At 33.3% G+C, this 22166-nt stretch overlaps 1 protein-coding gene across 1 annotated transcript in view; it reads right to left on the bottom strand.

The window, feature by feature from the left end:
- The window catches only part of CDH9 (cadherin 9), a 139220-nt gene extending 120456 nt beyond the window's left edge, over positions 1 to 18764 (bottom strand). The window contains exon 1 of the mRNA XM_006073952.4: positions 18505 to 18764. The gene's annotated coding sequence lies outside the window, so the exon portion shown is untranslated. The remainder of the gene's footprint in view (positions 1 to 18504) is intronic.
- Between the last annotated feature and the right edge of the window lie 3402 nt (positions 18765 to 22166).

Raw genomic sequence — 22166 nt, 5'->3', positions numbered from 1 at the left:
TTTACATAACCAGTGATATCATTGGCAAAGAGATCTTATATACTAATAATATGTGAGTTTTATCCAGGACAGCTACTACCCATTTTCCCCACAGACTAGGGCAAGATACCATTATTAATAAAGGTTCATTGCCAAAGAAAAAGAGAGTCTGTAGTTCCTTATTACAAAATGTTACTTTACAGTGGGATTAACTTATTTAGTGTATAGCTTAATTTCCTTCTCCAAAACATCATAAAGAAATCTCTAAGTCCAGTAGGAAATCACAAAGAGATGAAATACTTTACCTATAAATAATTAATTTTCATGTAAATAGATTGTGAAAGCAAAATGTTTAATTGACTATCAAATACTTGTAATGTTATGCTTCCTCAAGACATTACATTGAAACAGAGGGTGTTGCTCCTTTGCGATTTGGGAGAACTTATCTTATACATTTATGCTTTTACTACTCTGATAGCACTATAAATAAAACATAGTTAAGGGTAATAAATTCTTCTAGGTTTAAATGAAGGGTCTAACATCTGAAATGCCTGACATATTTTTTGACATAAACCAATGGTATGATGATATCCAAGGACAGAATTATTGAAAGATATCAATATTTAAGTCTAGAAGAAATAACTGACCTATATTTCTTCCTTTAAATCTAGTCATTTACAAATTGAGTGTATTTTTAGGAATTCATTTGATATTAGAATTACATATTCTTTAAATGAATCCAATTGTTATCTTTGAAACTGGGAAACTGACATACTTTCTTTTTCCCAAAGATTGAGCTGTTATGTTAGCAAACTGTTCCATTTCAAGCAATCTTTGCTACAATACAGAAATAATAAAAATAAAAATAATGCACACACACACACACACACACACACACACACACGTGCTGTGCTGTGCTTAGTCACTTAGTTGTGTCCAACTCTTTGGGGACCCATGGACTGTAGCCTGCCCCGCTCTGCTCCTCTGTCCATGGTGAGCTCACCAGGCTCCTCTGTCCATGGGGATTCTCCAGGCAAGAATACTGGAGTGGGTTGCCATGCCCTCCTCCAGGGGATCTTCCCAACCAGAGATTGAACCTAGGTCTCCCACATTGCAGGAAGATTCTTTACCATCTGAGCCACCAAGGAAGCCCAAGGATACTGGAGTGAGTAGCCTATCCCATCTCCAGGGGATCTTCCTGACCCAGGAATCGAACTGGGGTCTGCTGCATTGCAGGCGGATACTTTACCAGCTGAGCTACCAGGGAAGTCCATATATAAAAATACATAAATAGTGTTAAATAATTTTATAACTACAGAAACATACATATAAGTTCAATCAAATGAGTAGATTACATTATATCAGTTATCTGAACAAAAAACAAGATAATTTATTTAGAAAGCTATGTATTTCTACATACATAGTGTATACAATAAGCTATGTATAGCTTACTGTATACAATAAGTTTTATACAAATACAATAGTTGCAAATATGCTTGAAAAAATACAATAGTTGTGAATGTGCTTGAAAAAACACAGAATGTTTGGGGCTATAAACATGATAAATTAATACATTTCTGAATATTTGTGACAATAATAAAATTCAAACTCATATTTTTTAATGCAAAGAAAGTCTTATATCAATGTGAAAAACTTAGGCAATATGGAGAATATCAATTGAACACAAACTATTACTCTAGTACTAGAGTGGACATCAACACAGAGGGATCCACATCTCAGGAAAGGCCTTCAAAAGGACCATGCATAAGAGCACAGTACCAGGTTTTTGGGTACTTTCAAACTGTTTTATTTCTATTGTTCTGTTTTTTATTTCCCTACAAGATGGAAGCTTGTTAGAGAAATAATAGAATGTTAAATATTAATATAACTGTTTTCACAAATTTAATTGACTTCAGAACTGAAAAGGCCCTTAGAAGTCTTCTTATCTCCATCAATCATTTTCAAAATGAAGAAATTCCAAAGTGGTAAATGAATACAGAGTGCCTATCTCCAGTCTTTTTAGCCCCATCTCTTGTTCTTTTAACTAGATTGTAATGTAATTCCAACACATAAAATTTTAGAAAGAGTTAGCCCTACTTTCATTCTTGCAGACAGCAGAGACAATTGGCATAAGGCTATTTTTCCTTCTCTATATGCAGAGTTGATTAGTTTTATCTGACTTGTTCTGTAGGGTTTATAGAGAAAGTCAGGCCCAACTACAGTGGTGAAATAAATGGCAGTCATTATTTATGTCTGGTTATTCATGCTTACTAATATGCCATATTTTACATGTAAAGGGTATGAATCAAAACTGATTTTTAAAAAATATAATGATTTACATTGATCAGTCATTCTTAATCACATGACTTATCCTTGGAGACCTAGATTCTATCCTTAGTTTTCTTGTCTAGGATCAGTTTAAGCAAGTTTTTCAAGGTCTTGGTATCCTTCCCTAAATGTCTGTTAGATTCCTTCTTACTGTAATAGTCCCTGGTTACATTGAATCAATCTTTTCTTAATTTAAAATCTTCTTTCCAAGAGAAAGATCACATTTTATAGCATAAACTTTTTTATTTAAAAATAGCATTAAAAATCATTATGACAACTTGGCCCTATTTTTATTAATAATGAAAACTGTAGAAGTGTTTTTCTAAGACCAATGTATTTTTCATGCATTTTCAAACATATTTTTCATCCTCTGATAATTGGGAGTTTTTTTAGTGCTCTGTGCGTTTTCAAAGTGTGATTGCTTACATAATTTTAAACAACATTTCTTCAATGTTTCCAATATGTTCTTATTGTTACTCCTACTCTCTGCTTTCATGATTGATGATATGGTATTTTTAAAAGTCAGTGAAGATTTCTTTTGAAAAAATATGTTGCCTAATCAAGTAAAACCCTAGCAGGGCAAAAGCATCTTTTCAGTCAATTATTCGAAGGTACAATTATTTTTCATTTTCTGCTTTATTTTAAAAGTTTAGACAGAAAAGTCCTGAAACATGTACAGAATTTTATAACTACATTTTTCCAAATACAAGGGTAAAATTCTCTAAAAACAGTATTAGAAACTGACAGTTTGAGTATTTTGTGAATATAACAAGAGTGTTAGCAAAATTAATATTTATTAAATGGTTACTATATAAGCACTTTTGAGGGAGGAGGTAGATGGCGACCCAGGGTAAAACAATGGGACGTTTTTCCCCTGTGGACCAGTACACCAAGATAAGAATAGCAGGACAACTGAGAGAGAAGCCTGGGCCCTGCCCAGATAGAAGATAAGAGACCACATATTTCTCATTCTCAGTCAGAAGATCTTCCTGACTACACATGTGCAGAAAGGCTCCTTGGGGTTCAAAAGGGGAGTGATGTCAATTGATGACACTACCCATAGACCTCTTTGGTAGAATCCATCTTGACTAGGTGATATGTACACACATATGGGAGGATCCTGAGTTATACCAAATATGGACTCTGAACCAAGCAAGTCAGAATTATTGGTCAAGAAAATGTGGAAGAAATGCCTCATAAAAGTAATTCAGGCCACCACAAGGGAATGACAGCAATTCTCTCTCTGAGCCCACCTGTGTGTCTGCCCACCCATATGTCTATCCACATGTACTGTACTTTTTTCTCTTGTAATAAATACTTTACTGTTTTCACTACTTTCCATCTTTGTGGGAATTCTTTTCTGCAAAGCTGAAAGGCCAAGACCCTTATGGGGTCCAGTGACTAGGATTTGGTGCTCTCATTGCTGTGACCTGACCTCAGTCTCTGGATGGGAACACAAGTCCTGCTTCAAGCCACTGCAAGCCAAAGCCTCCAGAGATCACTTTGATATATGCATTATCATAACCCCTCTTGCAATAATTTTAATGATTCAATTGTCCATATTTTCACCTGAGGAAATTTAAGTTTAGGAAGATAAAATAAGTTTCCTGAGATCACACTGGAGGCAAGAGATAAAGCTGGTGTTTCTGGCTTAAGAATCGAAGCTCTATTACAGTTAGCACTTAAGTAAATATAATTTGTTCCCTACTCTGTAGTTCAAAAGAATGGCAGGCAGATTTGTATTGGGAAAGGGAGAAGCAGGGATATAGGAAATATAAAGTTAGCATCAAATCAAAAGTTATAAATAACACACCTTCCAATATGGTATATGAATCAGTTTCATAATTAAGCAATGTAGAACTTATGGAAGGAATTATTTAGCAAAGCACAATTCACCCAATATACTTAAACCATTGTGTTTCTTTACTGAAAACATCCAATAACTTTTTATGATATAATCTTAAAAGTCTAAACTGGGTATGTTTTTATTTTTGTTTTATAATTGCAAATGAAATTTTAGCCAAAATGAACACAACTTTGCAAGATAAGAAGCATATTTTCTACATGTCATTTGGATTGAGAATCTTGTCATTATAATTGTTTACTTTGCACAAATGGTGTAATCTTATACATGTACATTGAGTACTGTGCTGACAGGTGCTTTTAAAGAAGGGTGTCCAACCAATCCTTGATGAGGTCAAAGGTCAATTTCTCCACAAATACATTGTATATCAGGGATCCAAGAGAATATGACTAGGATCAACTATACCAGACTACCTTACTTGCCCCCTGAGAAACCTATATGCAGGTCAGGAAGCAATAGTTGGTACCAGATATGAAACAATAAACTAGTTCAAAATTGACAAAGCAGTATGTCAAGGCTGTATATTGTCACCCTGCTTATTTAACTTCTATGCAGAGTGCACTATATGAAATGTTAGACTAGATGAGGCACAAGCTGGAATCACTATTGCTGGGAGAAATATCAACCTCAGAAATGCAGATGACACCACCCTTATGGCAGAAAGTGAAGAGAAACTGAAGAGCTTCTTGATGAAGGTGAAAGAGGAGAGTGAAATAGATAGCTTAAAACTCAACATTCAAAAACCAAAGACCATGGCATCTGGTCCCATAACTACAAGGCAAATAGATGGGGAAAAAGTGGAAACAGTGACAGATTTTATTTTCTTGGGCTTCAAATCACTGTAGATGATGACTATAGCCATGAAATCAAAAGATGCTTGCTCCTTGGAAGTAAAGCTATGACACACATAGACAGCATAATAAAAAGTAGAGACATCACTTTTCCAACACAGGTCTGTCTAGTCAAAGCTATGATTTTTCAAGTAGTCATGTACAGATATGAGAGTTGGACCACAAAGAAGGCTGAGCACCAAAGAATTGTAGCTTTGAACTTTGGTACTGGAGAAGACTTCAGAATCCCTTGGACTTAAGATCAAACCAGTCAATCTTAAAAGAAATCAACCCTGAACATTCATTAGAAGGACTGATGCTGAAGCTGAAGCTCTAATATTTGGCCACTTGATGTGAAGAGCCGACTCCCTGGTAAAGACCCTAATGCTAGGAAACATTGAGTGCAGGAAGAGAAGGAGATGACAGAGGATGAGATGGTTGGATGGCATCACCGACTCAATGGCCGTGAGTTTGAGCAAACTTCAGGAGATAGTGAAGGACAGGGAAGCCTAGTGTGTAGCAATCCATGGGGTCGCAAAGAGTCAGACATGACTGAGTGACTGTACAAAAACAACAACCTAATTTTGTTGGTGCTCAAAATACTGAGCACCAACTAAAAGATTGTCTAGGGTCCTGGAACAAAGAAATAAGAGTAATACAATTATCTCTGAAATTTTAACCACAGATTATCAAAAAAGAGGAAATGATTCAAATGTATTCTTTTTAATGGAGGCTATTATACAGAGTGAAGTAAGCCAGAAAGAAAAACACCAATACAGTATACTAATGCGTATATATGGAATTTAGAAAGATGGTAACAATAACCCTGTGTACGAGACAGCAAAAGAGACACTGATGTATAGAACAGTCTTATGGACTCTGAGAGAGAGGGAGAGGGTGGGAAGATTTGGGAGAATGGCATTGAAACATGTAAAATATCATGTATGAAATGAGTTGCCAGTCCAGGTTCGATGCACGATACTGGATGTTTGGGGCTGGTGCACTGGGACGACCCAGAGGGATGGTGTGGGGAGGGAGGAGGGAGGAGGGTCCAGGATGGGGAACACATGTATACCTGTGGCGTATTCATTTTGATATTTGGCAAAACTAATACAATTATGTAAAGTTTAAAAAATAAAATAAAATTTTAAAAAATAAATAAATAAAAAAAAGAGGAAATGAGTAACAAAAGAGAAACTGTAAATGTGCCAGAATCTAAAGGTAAGCATGACATAATAAAGTGATGAAAGTGGAACATGTAGGACAGCAGATCCTCGGGAGTAGAGAAAAAATTCAATCACATAATTAGACTCTTTCTTTTAGAAATTCTAGAGAAGTTTGAAAATCATGTTCAAAATAATCACACAGATAGGAATGTATCAACATTTAGAGACATTCAAGACAATTCTAGAACAGATCCTGCTGTCCCTAGTGCCTTCAAGAAGGATAGAATTTCCCTCAATATTTAGGAAAAAGGAGGATCAAACCTATTATGGAGTTCATTTTTCCCCTTTGGAGAATTGTAAGGTAACTGTCCCTTATTATAGATACAGAAATATACAGAGATATATACAGATATATATATGTCCTCCTAACAATAAGATACTCTTTCCTGCCTTAGTGTCAGTGAATCTTCAACTTATAACCAGGAGAAAAAAGAGAAATAAATATATTGGACACTAAGAATTAATATTTATATATTCTACAGTAGTCTGAAATTCCTGCCACTATAAAATAGTAACATTTAATAAAAGTCTAGCTTTGTATACATACAAAGATGACTATTATGTCAGAACCATTGATTTCATGAAGGAAGAAAAAAATTGGAGAATGCACATTGCTATCAATAGGTGAAAAATGGAAAATGTCAAGTTCACATTTTTATTATGAAGTTTATAAGCATCTAAGTATATATAATAATTTTTATAAATTAAAGCAGTTATATCAGAATATTATTAAAAAAGGGCAAAATTTCAACATACTAGAACTTTAGAACTTGCCATTCTTTCTACCTAAAATGATGTTTTTTTATATTTCCATTCAGAACCAATTTAAATATCACCTCAAAAAAAAGCTCCTGTCTACCCTAATAAGTTCCACCCCATCCCCCTCAGTACCTCTCTATCCCACTGCCTGTTTCCTTAGCATTCATCAGTACCATGTTTATCTTATTTATTATTTATATTACTCCCCAAGAAAGTACAATCTGATGACTAGAAACACTTTGTTTCATGTTTACTGCAATAACCTTAGCACTCAGAAAAGTGCTATCTGCATAGTAAATATTTAATAAATATAACTAAATAGTTTCTATATTTTATGACTATTATCTCCATTTTACATGGATTAAGAATAAACCATCAAATCAGTAATATTCATCACAAAGATAGCTTACAAGTTAATTTTAGTGAATGTCACAAGCCTGCAATCATTATTACCATTTTTATTTGAACTATATTTTTCAAATCATAGTAAAATTCTTATACAAGTAAACCATCTTTATAAACTCTATGCACTTTAAGGTCAAGAATGTCATTCATTTTATAGTTATTAATGTAATTCAAAGAATAAAAGGTAGAAGACCATAAAAATGATAGAAAAGGAAAATTAACTACCTGGCTAACATATGTGATGATATGAGTTACTATGAAATGTTATTACCATTGATTTAAAAGACTTTCATAACTCATTCACATCGTCAAGATCCATGTGTAACGTACTCATGCTAACTTGAAGCAATAAACTTTATAGTATTCAATCTATGACTGCAAATATTCTATCTTACTTTAAATATGGTATAAATTTATACCAAATAATTTTTAAAAATGTAAAATATTGTCATTGTATGCTCTGTAAACTTAAGAAACTATGTGATAAATATGCATATTTATATTAATAATGTATGTGACTTTCAGATTTACCTTATCTAATTTCAAGAACAATGAAAGTAGTCATCAAATTAAGCTAGGTCACTCATGCTTTTCTACATGGAAAGTTTCAATACACTTTACCTAGATATAACGAACCTGAGCAATAACATTCTTAATAATAATAACAGTGGTTGTTATAGTATCAATAACATCTCTTCATAATATACTGTCATGTAAGTATTGCTAATATCTTTACTCAGGAAGTTCCAAGAGCCCTGAAGCATTAAAAATCTTTTTCAACCTCATATATGAAGTATATAGTAAAACTACTTTTATATTTTAAATGTATGACTCCAGGACTTTGCTTGACCTTATGGCCATAAAATATTACCTATCTAAACTTCCTGCTCATTGCATTTTACTGTATATGAGAAAATTTGTACCCAGAACAGAAGATAACTTACCAATAAGACAGAACCTGTAAATGGAGCTGGGGAGAGATTGTATATTTACTTCCACCATCAGCCAAGTGCATTTTTGCTATTATTTTGATAAACTTGTATGCTAACTACAAATATTTTAACTTATAAACTGTTAAGCAGTCCACAGCTTTGTCAGGTCAATATGAAAAGTCCATAAATATCATGAAAGCTTTGGTCTTTCTTCCAGGGAACTCACACCAAATCATAAATATTTTTATAAGGATTCCAGGATAGTTCTGATTATTTGAAATGTATACTTTGTTCCCTTTAAGGCTGTGAACATACTTTTAAGATTCAAAATATAGCAGAAAAAATTAAAATATATAAACGAATTTCTGAAGACTCAGATCCAAGGCTGAGAAGTACTGATGTATTTCTAGACATGATGAAGGGTGAGTTAGAGGTAAGGGAGAAGGGGTTACTGAGATATATTCTTAATTTACAAGATTATAGTTTGTGGAATATCATTAATTAAACATACTAGAGAACAGACCAAGACTGGGATTGACATATATACACACTGATATGTATAAAGTAGATAACTAATGAGAACCTGGTGTGTAGCACAGGGAACTCTTCTTAATGCCCTGAAAAGAAAGTGAAAACAGAAAAGAAAGTGAAAGTGAAAGTCACTCAGTCGTGTCCGACTCTTTGTGACCCCCATAACTATACGCAGTTCTCCAGGCCAGAATACTGGAATGGCTAGCCTTTCCCTTCTCCAGGAATCTTCCCAATCCAGGGATACTTAATGCCCTATGATGATCTAAATAGAAAGGAAATTTTAAAAAAGAGGGGTATATGTAAAAGGAAAAAAAATTAAACATACTGTTGGGTAGGTGAGCAATTTAAATTTCTTATCTTATTAGGGAAAAGAGATATGAAAGTTTTCATAAGAAGACTGGTTGAAGGACAAGACAGTAAAAGATCAATGTAAGATATGACTAGTATTTTATCTCTTAGGATTTGGTATTTTGCCTTGTAACAGAATTACAAATCATAAAGACATTTTTTTCTATGTATGTCATTCGAAAGCAGTGAAGAAGAATAGAAAAATGGCCTTGGATTAACTTGGAAAGCAGCTTATAAAAGGGAGTTATAGTCCTACTTATTGTGTACTCCCTATTTCATATTAGGATTATTGATTTCAATTTTGGGATAATATCAAACAAGAGTTCAATTTGCACAGGGCAACTGGAATGGAATAGCAGTCTATAAAATGTTACTTATTTTAAAACTGAAGTAATGAGGCCTGTTCACACTGAAAGGAAAGTACAGGCTGGACAATGTTTTCTTTGAATATTTTTCTTTTAATACTTTTACATAATGGTGAAATAAAAATTAATACCAAGGAAAACTAAGAAAAAATAAAGAGAGACAGCAAAGATAAATGTTGCCACTTATGGTAAGAGGAGATTCTCTAACAACTGAAGCTGTTTGGAAATGAAAGTAATTTCCATGTGATGGTCTTCCCAGAACATGTCCCACAACAGCACAAGAAGGTAAAGTTGGGAGAAGTGGAATGGCAGAGAAGTGTTTCTATCAATAAAATCGTCCATTGAATATATTGACCAATTTTTATTAGCATCACATCTAAGGAGCTCCTTGAGTTAGAAAAGCTATTTTCTGTTACAGTTCACTGAATCATCTCCCTGAAAAGCAAGGCAAATTAATAATGAAAAAGCACTTGTGGTTAAACATATTCTGTCTTGGAATTAGAGAAGGTGTAGGGATAGGAAAAACAGAAGGTGTAGGGGTAGGTGGAAGGAGCAAAGCAGTAAACAGGGAAACAGAAATAGCAGAAAACTAAAACTTCAATGAAGGTAAGAAAGCTAAAGTAGTTAAAAGCAGCAAGAGAAACAAATTATTATAGGTCATTGCATCAAAAAAAAATCTGCCTACTATGAATCACTACAGATTTACATTCAATTTGGTAGAAATCAGTGGGAAACGTACAACTAAAATGAAGTCTATTTTAGCCCCAGACAATTCAGAATTCAAGCAGAAGTGAAAGGTTAAAAGAAGATGGATGTGGATCATTTTTTTTTCCTCAGAGATAATAGTTATAGTTAAAGGAGAAATATATTTAACACTTTCAGCACAATGCATGTCACCAAGCATATTAGAAAATTAATGCATTATATATAGTTATATACTTGCATTATATATAGTTATATACTTGCTCAGTGGCTAAGTCATGCCCAACTTTTTGTGACCCCGTGGAAGGCAGCATGCCAGGTATCCCTGTCTTTCTCTATCTCCCGGAGTCCTCTCAAATTTATGTCCATTGAGTCAGTGATGCCATCCAACCATCTCATCCTCTGTCACCCCCTCATTTAATGTATCTTATCAGTGAATTTATTCTTGAGAACATTTTAATCACATGTTAAAGACAAAAAGTTCTTTACATAATCTTAAAATATGGTTACTTTCCTATATATTAAATAGGTTAAGAAGCTACTTTTAGTGGGAATTTCCTAGCCGTCCAGTATTGTTGCCTGAGGAATCCCATGAACAAAGGAGCCTGGCAGGCTAGTCCATGGGGTCACAAAGAGTTGGACATGACTGAGCAACTGAGAATGTATGCACCGGTGACCAGTGGTTTCACTGTGTGCTTTCACTGCCCAGGGCAAACTGTGTGGCATGACCAAAATATATATATATATATATATATATATATACACTTTTAGTAAATTAACTAGTTATACTTAAAATTTTTCTAATCTTGGGGATAAAGATCAATTTCATATGCGTTCCATTGACATAAGTAAAAATACTGGATGAAAAGTAATAAAAACATTAAATGATTACATTTAGAAAAATAATATAAAGCTGTAATTTTAATAAAATGTGTATCACTGATAGTTTATAAACATCTCATTTATAGAAAGTCATTGAATTGTAAGACTATGTGTCTAATTTCTAGTTACTTATTTTCTAAAATCTGTTTCCAAATCCATATTTTACATAAAAATATTAGTTATAAATACATAAGGATATGTTTGTCAAAACCCATAATCTAAATTAAATTTTCATTCTGGGGTAGAATTTACTCAACACTCTTTCCATTTGGGTTGCTTACCTACATTTTCTTATTGTTTTAGAAGAGTGCAGTTTAAAATGTGTGTTTGTTGCTCAGTTGTACCCGACTCTTTGCAATCCCAAGGACTGCAGCCTACCAGGCTTATCTATCCATGGGATTTTCTATGCAAGGATACTGCAGTGGTTTGCCATTTCCTTCTCCAGGGGGATCTTCCCTACCCAGGGATTGAACCAGGGTCTCCTGCACTGCAGGCAGACTCTTTACCAACTGAGCTACCAGGGAAGCCCATAATTTAATATGGTTATGAAGTATAATGCAAGACATACACAATTGACATATTTATCATGAAGTAAATTTTATTCTTCCATGAAAATGCTTAAAGCTCAATTTCAATGTAAAACTGCAATAAATACAGTTCAGTTTTGAGTGAAATGGAGAGGAATCTCTACGCCTGTGTTTAAATAGAGTTACAGTGACTCCAAAGATAATGCTTCATTTGTCAGTACCAAACCATAAGAAGGTTTGGGGAGACATCAGACACGCATGATAGCATCATTATTAAATTATTGTGTGTCTCTGCTACTGAGGCTCCCATTGAATCTCATTACTTTTTTAGTCTCCATTCTGTCATTTGGTCCCCATCAGTTTCAGTATTCATCTTTGAGCATTTGTAATTATAAACTCAAGTAGTTTCCTGATATATATTTATTTTAAAAATTCTATTAGAACAATTGCCCACTTAATTTTCTGAAATCAATTTTCTAAATTTCCAAAATTGAAATTTTCTTATTCAAATAAAACAATCTTCCATATTTAGCTACTGAAAGCAAAATTTAACATAGGTCTCAAGTCCAAAGTAGTGAGCTTGAGACACATCATACATATATATTCAGTATATATATAGACATTTAAATATATAGACATAGATAGCATTGATTTTAAAAATCTTTATTTTAAAGAGTTAAAATAACTCTATATTAAAAATTTTAAGCTTATTATTGTTATTCACTATTTTATTTCAATAGAGCTCCCTATTCTAAACTGACCAAAGTTAATTTTAATTATATAAAAAATATTTATTTCCTATATGATAACATTCTTCATTGTTAATGACTGTATCAGGAATCTTAATCTAAGTTAAACATATAAGAAAGATGATTTTCATATGTATTATTACAATAGTATTAATTATTTAGTCTTCCGAAGATTTAAGTATTATCAGAAATATAAACCTGAATCTTATTTAATGCTCTTGTACTCAAAAAAGTGTAACTGAATTGAAAATACATATAAAATGTCACATCATCTAGATAAACTGACAAGATTTAGGGGGGAAGGAAAAGTATTGCTTTTATTATAATAGTTAAACCTATTTCAACCCTGCTCAGTGCATGCATAGTTAATTTGTAATATGCTGTTATAAAATTAACCTTAAAGGACTGTAAGTAATACACATATTTATCCTTCACTGATTTATTAAATTATTGTATATAAGTTATATGACATAAATCAATGGTATTTAATCTTAGTATCATATTTTTAATATAAAGAAAATTTGGATAAGCAAATAGTTCATTTACCCAATAATACAAGAAATATAAAATGGCTATTGACACACTCAACTATGGAAAATGACCAAATAAATCATTACGTGCTATGGCTATATTTTAAATAAATAATAAAGATCTTATTTTCCAATAAAAATAATCTAAGTTTTAACCAATATGGCTTGAGATAGCATTAAAATTCCTACTTTATTTTCTACCCACCATACAAGTGGGTAAAGAGACTATAATTTTATGAAGTCTTCAAGAATTTTGTACATTAAATGGAAAGTGATTATTTCTAGTTATGGTCTTAAAAAATGTACGTGTAACTCTGCCTATCTAAAAAAATCAGCCATAAACATGAACTTTGTTTTTAAACTTTTCCAATATTAAAATGTAGTTTTAACTCCTATTTTATCATTTGTTCATAATATCCATGATTGCCAATAAAACAGATTTTTACTGCTTAATATTACACCATTCTACTAATTTAAAGGCTATAATAATTTGTACATTGAAATGATCATGTTATTCCTTTCTATTTTTTTTTTATTTATTTTATTTTATTTTTTAACTTTACAGCAAAAGAGACACTGACGTATAGAACAGTCTATTTTTTCCATTATATATTTTTGGGTACACAAAAACACATGTACACAGATCTACCTATATATACAGAAAAAGAAATACATACAGATGGAGGTGTATAGATAAATATATAAAGATATAGATAGATAGCCCTGGAGGAGGGCATGGCAACCCACTCCAGTATTCTTGCATAGAGAATCCTCATGGACGGAGGAGCCCGGCAGGCTATAGTCCATGGGGTAACAGAAAGTCAGACATGACTGAGCAATTAAGCACAGTACACAACATAGATAGATAGATATTACTTTGTAATTTGACCTGTAAATGTTCTCCAGTGTTTCATCTGTGGTTAATTACCATTACAGTGAAAAGAGATTTGAATTGTGAAGTGTTTATAACACACAGATGTTAATATTTTGAAAAATATTTCAAGCAATTATATTAAATCATTTCAATAACCTGTTTTGCTAGGAAAAAAAATAGATGATAAAGAAATTATTTGTCTGAAGGAAAACACCCTTTGAAAACTTATAGTATTGAGGGCCTAGTTCATAAAAGCACTGTATTTCACATGATATCTTTTATCACAGGAAGTGAATGACTGGTGTTTATTTGCTAGATTACACACTGATATGCATTGTTGTCATCCTTATTAAACTTCCTTCCTGTAAATATTGTTTCCTGCTTTTTATGACTTTCCTAAGATCTTGTTTCAGTAAATATGAGGAAAATGTCCACTATTCATTGGATACTCTATTAATAATACATAAAGTGTAGTGATTTTTAACATATTCCAATATAAATTCTACCAGGTGTATCTATTTCTTACACGTTCACCTTCAAACTCAAGAATCAAATAACAACTACTAGCCACTACTATCTCCATTCTTTCCAAACTGTTCATCTCAGACTTTGATATAAGGAGTAGGTTTTTTAATTAACGCTTACAAAACAACCATATGCTCTGGTGTTTCATTGATTAATCAGAAAAACCAATAATTATCTTGCTCATGAATAGAAATATAGACTATGAGTACAACCATTCCTCCTGAAATTGATTTATAATTTAGCAAAGTGATTGAATATGGGCAAAAAAGGAAAACCTTGAATGTCACTTTAAGAAAATAGTCAGGTCTTCTCCCTTCTTCTTGTCCCCACCTTTTCTCTTAAAAGTAAATTGTTGTTCAGTTCTTAAGGTGTGTCCAACTGTTTGTGACCCCATGGGCTGTAGTATAAAGACATATGTATTATACACACACACACACATACCACAGCAACAATAACCTCATGAGATTTCCATTTGCTCGTCATAAGTAGTAAGATCCATTATTATGACTTTTATGCTTTGGGAGGTGTTTCTTGATAGTGTTAATATAAAATGTCTTGGTTAGGCTCCAGAGAGCCTTCTTTTATTCAGGCACTTTGCATTCTTAATGTGGCTATAAGACCATCTCTTAGTAGTAGTAAATTTAGGAATAAGTACATTAACATATTAGGACTGCTATGAAAATGTATAAGAGTGCTATAAAGATACTCTCCTCACTGTGCATTCCTTGCCTTATTTTATTGATGAGGATAATGGTAGTTCCAGGCAGAGGAATTTGAAGTGACTTATAAGAAAAAAAAAAAAAAACTTTTCAGGATGTTTAAAACAATCTAGTATTTTCAGCTAGTCACTCTGTGTGTGTGTGTGTGTGTGTGTGTGTGTGTCTGTCTGTGTCTGTGTGTGTATCCCTAATATGATTCTCATGACTCAACTTTCACATAATGTTCCCACGTAATGATATATTTTCACAAAATGTTGACAATTTTCATATATAATTCGACATCCTTGGTTATATAATCTGATTTTTCTAAACCTTAGTTTTCCTGTGCAGCATCAGAGTTGGAGGTGGTTAAAATCCCTTTTTTAAAGTTCTAGGATTTTATGTTAACACCTAAATAAGATGATAAGATGTTATAGACATTAAGAGGTTTGAGGGGGGTATATTTTAAGACAGCTCATTTTGAAAACAGATATGCAAGCTACAAAGAAAATGATTTCTTTACCTTAAGAAGTATTTTATTCTACAATAAAAATAATGTATTCATAAATTTACATTAGGTAAAAACAAAGCTAACTAAGACCAATACCCTTTGGTACCATTTAGAATATTTTCTTCTTTCTTAAGAAAACTTAAGTAGATAAATTAGCAAGTAAAATGCCTAAGAACCTAACCAGAGCTTTTATAAAAGAAGAGAATAATATATTATGTGTGTATATATATATATATATACATATATATATGATATATATATATGTGTGTGTGTGTCCTTGAAGTCAGAGGTGCAAATATTTAAAATATCACATTGAACATTTTTAAAGTATCATACTCTGTTTTTTAAAAAACATTAGATTTATTTATACTTTATATTTAAAATGCCTTTGAGAGGACAAAATTAGTATTAAAGAGTATAACAAGCTAATGATCTAGTTTATTGAAGCATTTGTATTAACACTAAATAATTATCCATCTAGTCCATTCACTTTCATAGAGAACAAGTTACAGCCAATGTTTATTCATGACACACATTCATATTTTTTTAATTAACAGAGCTTAATTTATATTTTCATGTGTACAATATATTTCCATATTACTCACATATTTTATTGTAATTTTAAGCATTGTCCAAAGCATTCTGATTAACTGCACCTCCAGATTGTGCAAAGATTATAGGGAATGCATGTCTGCCTTAGATCACTACTGATGTCTATAAAGATGTAACTCAGTAGAAAAAAAAAATATCAGATGAAGTTTTATTTAATTCACATTTGGGCCATGTACCAAAGAAGGGACATTAAACTGACTAAACTTTGTGTGTATGAGGGTCACAGTAAAATACCAAATACCCAGTGAAATCTTTTTATGCAAGGTGACATTCAGAAGAGCTTCTGATTTAACATGTAATGTATCAAGTAGAGCAACATAACATTTAAAGACATAATTTCAAAGCTAACTTTGATACCATAATCTTTTATACATAGGCAGTGGTACAAGACATTTTTATTTCAATTATACAATGAGTATAATAATGGTGGTATAATTATGTGAAACATTTCAAAATTGTTCTTAAACTATAAATAGTATAATAAGGGGAAAATCATTTTTCTATCCTAGAAAGTAATATGATCTTACATGATTTGCTTTTTCAGTCCTAACAAACCTTTCTGACTTAAAGTTAGTGAATTCTTTCTAAATTGATACTATTCTGCTTCCTCTGAAGCATTTTTCTATTCATTATTTCCAGAATTAGATTTGCTCATATAATGAGCTTTATCTTACATTTTCTCATGTTTCAAAACAAATACAGAGATGACAGTATTTCAGCACCTCAGCATATATCTATTAAGTGCATACAATTATTTTGTTCTCTTCATTTTAGAAAACTTCAGTTGAATCCATAATATGTTTGATGACAAGACCACAAATACACGCTGCTGGTGTTGAGTCCCATTTCTCTGCTGCTATGGGCTGGAATAGCATGTTATTTCATTTTCTTTATTTTTCAAAAAATATCTACCATTCAATCCTGTATTAAGAAGTTTTGTAGTTACACAAATTATGTCTACCCTTGACATAGCACTGCCTAGGTAATGAACCAGTGTCTCAGTCTGAAAATAGGATCCATCCTCTATTGAATGCTAGAGGTTTTTAAGTTGTACTTTTTTGCCAAGTTAAGAACATTGAATGATCAAGTTCATTCTTAGTTAATGGCTGAAGATGGGCAACATTCTAATTCCACAGACAAGTAGAGAGCCACATGAAGATTTCCTCCTGTCATGCAAAAGTTACCACCTTTGTCAGTTACAAAAATCACTCATTTTTTTATGCTACAGATTTCAAAGCCCTTGTTAAAAAATCTTGATTATTAATCTCATAGATATATAACACAATATTATATTACAAGTCTCCCAGAAAAGACTTCCAAAAGTTGATAATACAAATAAATGTGAACTTTACCACAGGTGATCACTGTTCCTTTGTGCACTTTTGTTATTTAAAATAGATTCTGAGAACATACACTGTTAACAGCATCTAAATGTAAGTGCTATAGAATATTGATAACCTTTTAATTAAAATTCATCATGGCTTTTTAGAGACTAGCATGCTTGAAAATATAATTGATGTGAATGGTTGAGTATGCAAGGTAAAAAAAAAAAAATGCTCCATTAAGTCATTGCATTTTCCATATCACTTCAAATAAAACACACCAATTTTGCCTTTGAAACTCCCTCCTGTGGTTTTCATCCAGTCTTTATTACATTAAGATACATTTGCCCAGAATAATGGAGAACAATTATAGCCAACAGATGTACACACTCAGAATGTTGACCTGAGAGAGAACCACAAATATGTGAAGAAACCTCCTTCACCAGGTAAAGTGATCACTATTATCCTGGCATCCTATGTTTATCTATATATGTGGTATTTTTATTATTTCTATGTCATTTCATTTTAATATTAAAAATAAATCACTTTTTAAGACACGATCAAGATGGCTTTGACAGTTCTGACTCAAATTATGTAAGCAAAAGTTATGAGAAAAACAGGAGTCTATTTCAAATTAATATAATAATAGTACACACAAACAAAATTAATATGTGTTTGAAAGCCACCCAAATCAACATGATGTGAAGTTTAGCTTTATTTTTTTAATAAAGCTCCATATGCAAATTTGAGCACTATAAAAAGAGCTTTGGTGGTATTAGTTTTGTAAAAGTGAAATAAGAAGCAAACATTGCAAGTTTTTCCCTGAGCATTTTAATACCTTATCCAAATACTAAAAAATGTACTCTTACCTGCTTTCAAATGTTGAGAGAGAGAATGAAAGAGCAAAATACAGCAACTAAGAGAAAAGCACTATTTGTATTATTACATTACAAGAAAGCAAAAATTAAAGAGCTTATAATGTCAAACAAAGTAAATGACATTTACCTTGTTCCGTAATGAAATTGAGTTTAGCCCTGCTCAGCGCTGACAATTCCGGTGTTGCTTCTCTCTCATTCCTTCCCTTCTCTTTTTATACTATCTTCTCAGCTGAATCTTCCTGAATCTCAGTGTGCCTTCCTCTTAGAGCGAGCATCACTTTTAACTCAGACAGGCAGGAAGCTGAAGCCAAAGGAACTCTCTATCTGATTGGTTTCCATTCAGCGTTTCTGATTAATAAGAGACGTCCCTCACATAAGACGATATTGCCGCTGATGGCGCTGCAGGGCTCCAGGTTTGGGCTGGGAACTAAAGACTCTTTAGGCACGGCGATTTGCAGGCGAATAAAGTGGGAGGGCTCAAAGAGGGCTTTGTCAAAGACTCCCATTAGAGAAAACAACCCAGTGTTTCCGTCTCCGTTAATCAGCTCTGCTTAATATGTTTGCAGTTGGGAGAGAAAGGTCACAGCATGTCTGTAACCTGTAAATCATCTGTAGCAAATATATATCACATGGACAGTTCTGATACTCAAAAGGAATTTTGTGTACAGTCCCCACAGAATTCATGACTATCTGTTTCAATTTCAAAAATTCAAGTTCAAGAAAAAGAATCTAAATTCTATTTATCAGTAATCATGAATTTTTATCTGTGTCTCTGAGTTTATAGACTAAAATAATCTTTCATTAACAATAATTTAACACATCTAATACCTTAACATGATTTTTCAGTAAAGAGAATGATTTTAAATGATTTCAGATTTCTATAACATTTTGCTTATCTTTTGATAATGCAGTTGATGTATTTTCACCTTTCTTGGAAATGTCCACATATAATTGTGACCATAGCAACATGATAAAAACTAGATATTCCACCTGTTAGATTTGCTGCTGTACATTGTACAACTATTAGAGAGGGTAAACTATAACAGAATCAAATCCTGTTTCAGAAGAGAAGTTTCTTTAGTACTTCTGGAAATGGTACAATAAGAGAAATATTGATTTGTAGATAAATCTTTCTGAAAAGAAGTTCTAGTAATAGTTGTATGAAATGCATAGTGGGAATATGGCTCACTTTATAACGGCTTGTTAAATCACAGTAAGTAAATAGCATATGTGCCAAAAATATCAATATTCTATTTGATGCTTCAAAGGAAAACTGACAATAGAAAATAAAAATAAAATTGCCACTTCTGCCCCCCCAGTGGTGAAGCTTATCCATGAAGTGCAGATAATAGATCTGCCTATCTGAGCCATTGTTATTTATATGCATTATAGAAATTCCTTTCTTAAAAAGGAAAACAAATACTTAAAAATACAGTTTCACTTGTCCCAAAATAAAATGTGACATAGCTAATGCATGATAATTTAAGTAGTACACAGTTTTTAAATACTTGTGAATTTAAAATGTAGGAAATGGACACCCCCCAGCCCCCCACCAAGAGATGGTTAGATAGGATTACCTACTCAGTGGACATGAATTTGAGCAAACTCTCCTGGAGATAATGGAGGACAGAGGAGCCTGGAGTGCTACCGTCCATGGGGTTGCAAGGAGTCTGATGTGACTTAGCGACCGATGGACAACAACAAAAAGGGACTTAACTTTGTTCATCTACAAATGAAAGAAGTGAAAGAAGAAATAAAGTATATTGTCCAGGACTGGATAGATCCAAGTGGTTAAGAACAGCTTAGTGAATTTTTCACGGAGGCTAAGAGAGTTTTCTTGAGGCAAAGACACTTAATATAAAATTCACATTCTCCTTTATATTCATTTCTTCCGGGTCTACTCGTTCCTTTAAATAAACATATTATAAAAGTCTCTCTGCTAATGCTGATAAAGTAATGCTTGTAAAGTGGGAAAAAGGAACCAAACAAAATATTTTATCATAGCTTAAGGTGAATGTTAACAAATAAAAGCTTTAAATCCCTAAAGTTGCATGCATTTCATTTCCCACTGAAACCCAACTGTAGGGAAAGGCTGTTTTGTGTGAATTCACAATCCAACAAAACATTCTACTGCCTGATTTGAAGTTAATTTTACTACTTCTAGAGGTGGGAGAGGGGAACTTGCCAAGTAAAAGAATGGGTATTATCTTACTATCTCAGAAATCCTCTATCTTTCACTCCTTTGTCATAGTGATTTGGAGCATTTGAAAACAAGGGGCCTAAACCTTGGGATTACTGAAAATTACTTTATATTATGTGTATGCCGCTGCTGCTGCTAAGTCGCTTCAGTCGTGTCCGACACTGTGCGACCCCATAGATGGCAGCCCACCAGTCTCCCCCGTCCCTGGGATTCTCCAGGCAAGAACACTGCAGTGGCATGCCATTTCCTTCTCCAATGCATGAAAGTGAAAAGTGAAAGTGAAGTCGCTCAGTAGTGTCTGACTCTTAGCGACCTCATGGACTGCAGCCTACCAGGCTCCTCTGTCCAGGGGATTTTCCAGGCAAGAGTATTGGAGTGGGGTGCCATTGCCTTCTCCTTATTATGTGTATAGCTATCTTTTCAAATATAAGTAGCATTCTGCATCATATAAAATAGCTTTTGATATTAGTATAATGTTTATAAATATTTAGCAAAAAGTTTGCACAAAACTAGTTATCATCATCATTATTAACAGTAGTAGGAGTATATTTCCTTTTCTAGTAAATGTAAAATGTTATTTGAATTATTCTTTTCAATATTACTTTAGCTCGAATTAGCTTTTCTTAATTGTTTAGTACTTTAAAAGTACTACCTTACTGCAAAAAAAAAAAAAATCCTTTTTTTTTTTTCTTTTCCTTAGTCTTTGAATATACTGTGCCTTCATACCTGGGGACTCATCTATATAACATAATTCAAAACAATTGACTTACTCCTGTATGATATTGTGGTATATAAGAAATATATATGTATATATTGACTCATCATCCTGGTTTCTGGCACAGAGCTCCTTAAAATCATTGGAATTGTCTAAGAAGTAAGATCCAAAAGGTACCTCTTCCTAGGTTAGTGAGGTGACTACTAAACTGCATCTAAGGATGGGGGCTGGATGACAGGATAACTGACGCCAAAATCTCAGTCTCTGTTCACCAGTGCCAAACCGAATTTCAGAAACAGAGTTTTGAGTGAAGTAGAAAAGAATAGCTTTATTGGTTTGCCAGGCAAAGAGGGGCACAGTGGGCTTCTGCCCTCACAAAGTCCCAACCCAGGGGGATTTAGTGAGAACTTTCATGACAATGCTTTAAGTAGAGGGATGCTGAAAGATTGGCACTTCCCAGGTGGTTCACTGGTAGAAAATCCGCCCTCCAGTGCAAGAGCCGCAGGAGATAAGGGTTTGATCCCTGGGTCAGGAAGATCCCCTGAAGGAGGAAATGGCAACCATTTCAGTATTCTTGCTGGGATAGTCCCATAAACAGAGGAGCCTGGTGGGCTACAGTTTATGGGGTTGCAAAGAATTGGACATGGTTGAAGTGACTGAGCATGCACAGTCTTCTCAATTAGCTTTTCTGATTACTTTAAGGCAACGTGAGTGGAAGGACGTGTCTTTCTCCGGTATGAAGAGTGTTAACCTCTTTGTTGTTGTTCAGTCGCTCTTTGCGACCCCATGAACCTCAGCACACCAGGCTTTCTGTCATTCAACATCTCCTGGAGTTTGCTCAAATTCATGTCCATTAAGTTGGTGATAACATCCA

The sequence above is a fragment of the Bubalus bubalis genome, chromosome 19 (genome assembly GCF_019923935.1).
Source record: "Bubalus bubalis isolate 160015118507 breed Murrah chromosome 19, NDDB_SH_1, whole genome shotgun sequence".
In the NCBI taxonomy this organism is placed as follows: Eukaryota; Metazoa; Chordata; class Mammalia; order Artiodactyla; family Bovidae; genus Bubalus; species Bubalus bubalis.
The sequence above is the reverse complement of the archived record's forward strand: the minus strand, read 5'-3'. Positions and strand labels throughout refer to the sequence as shown.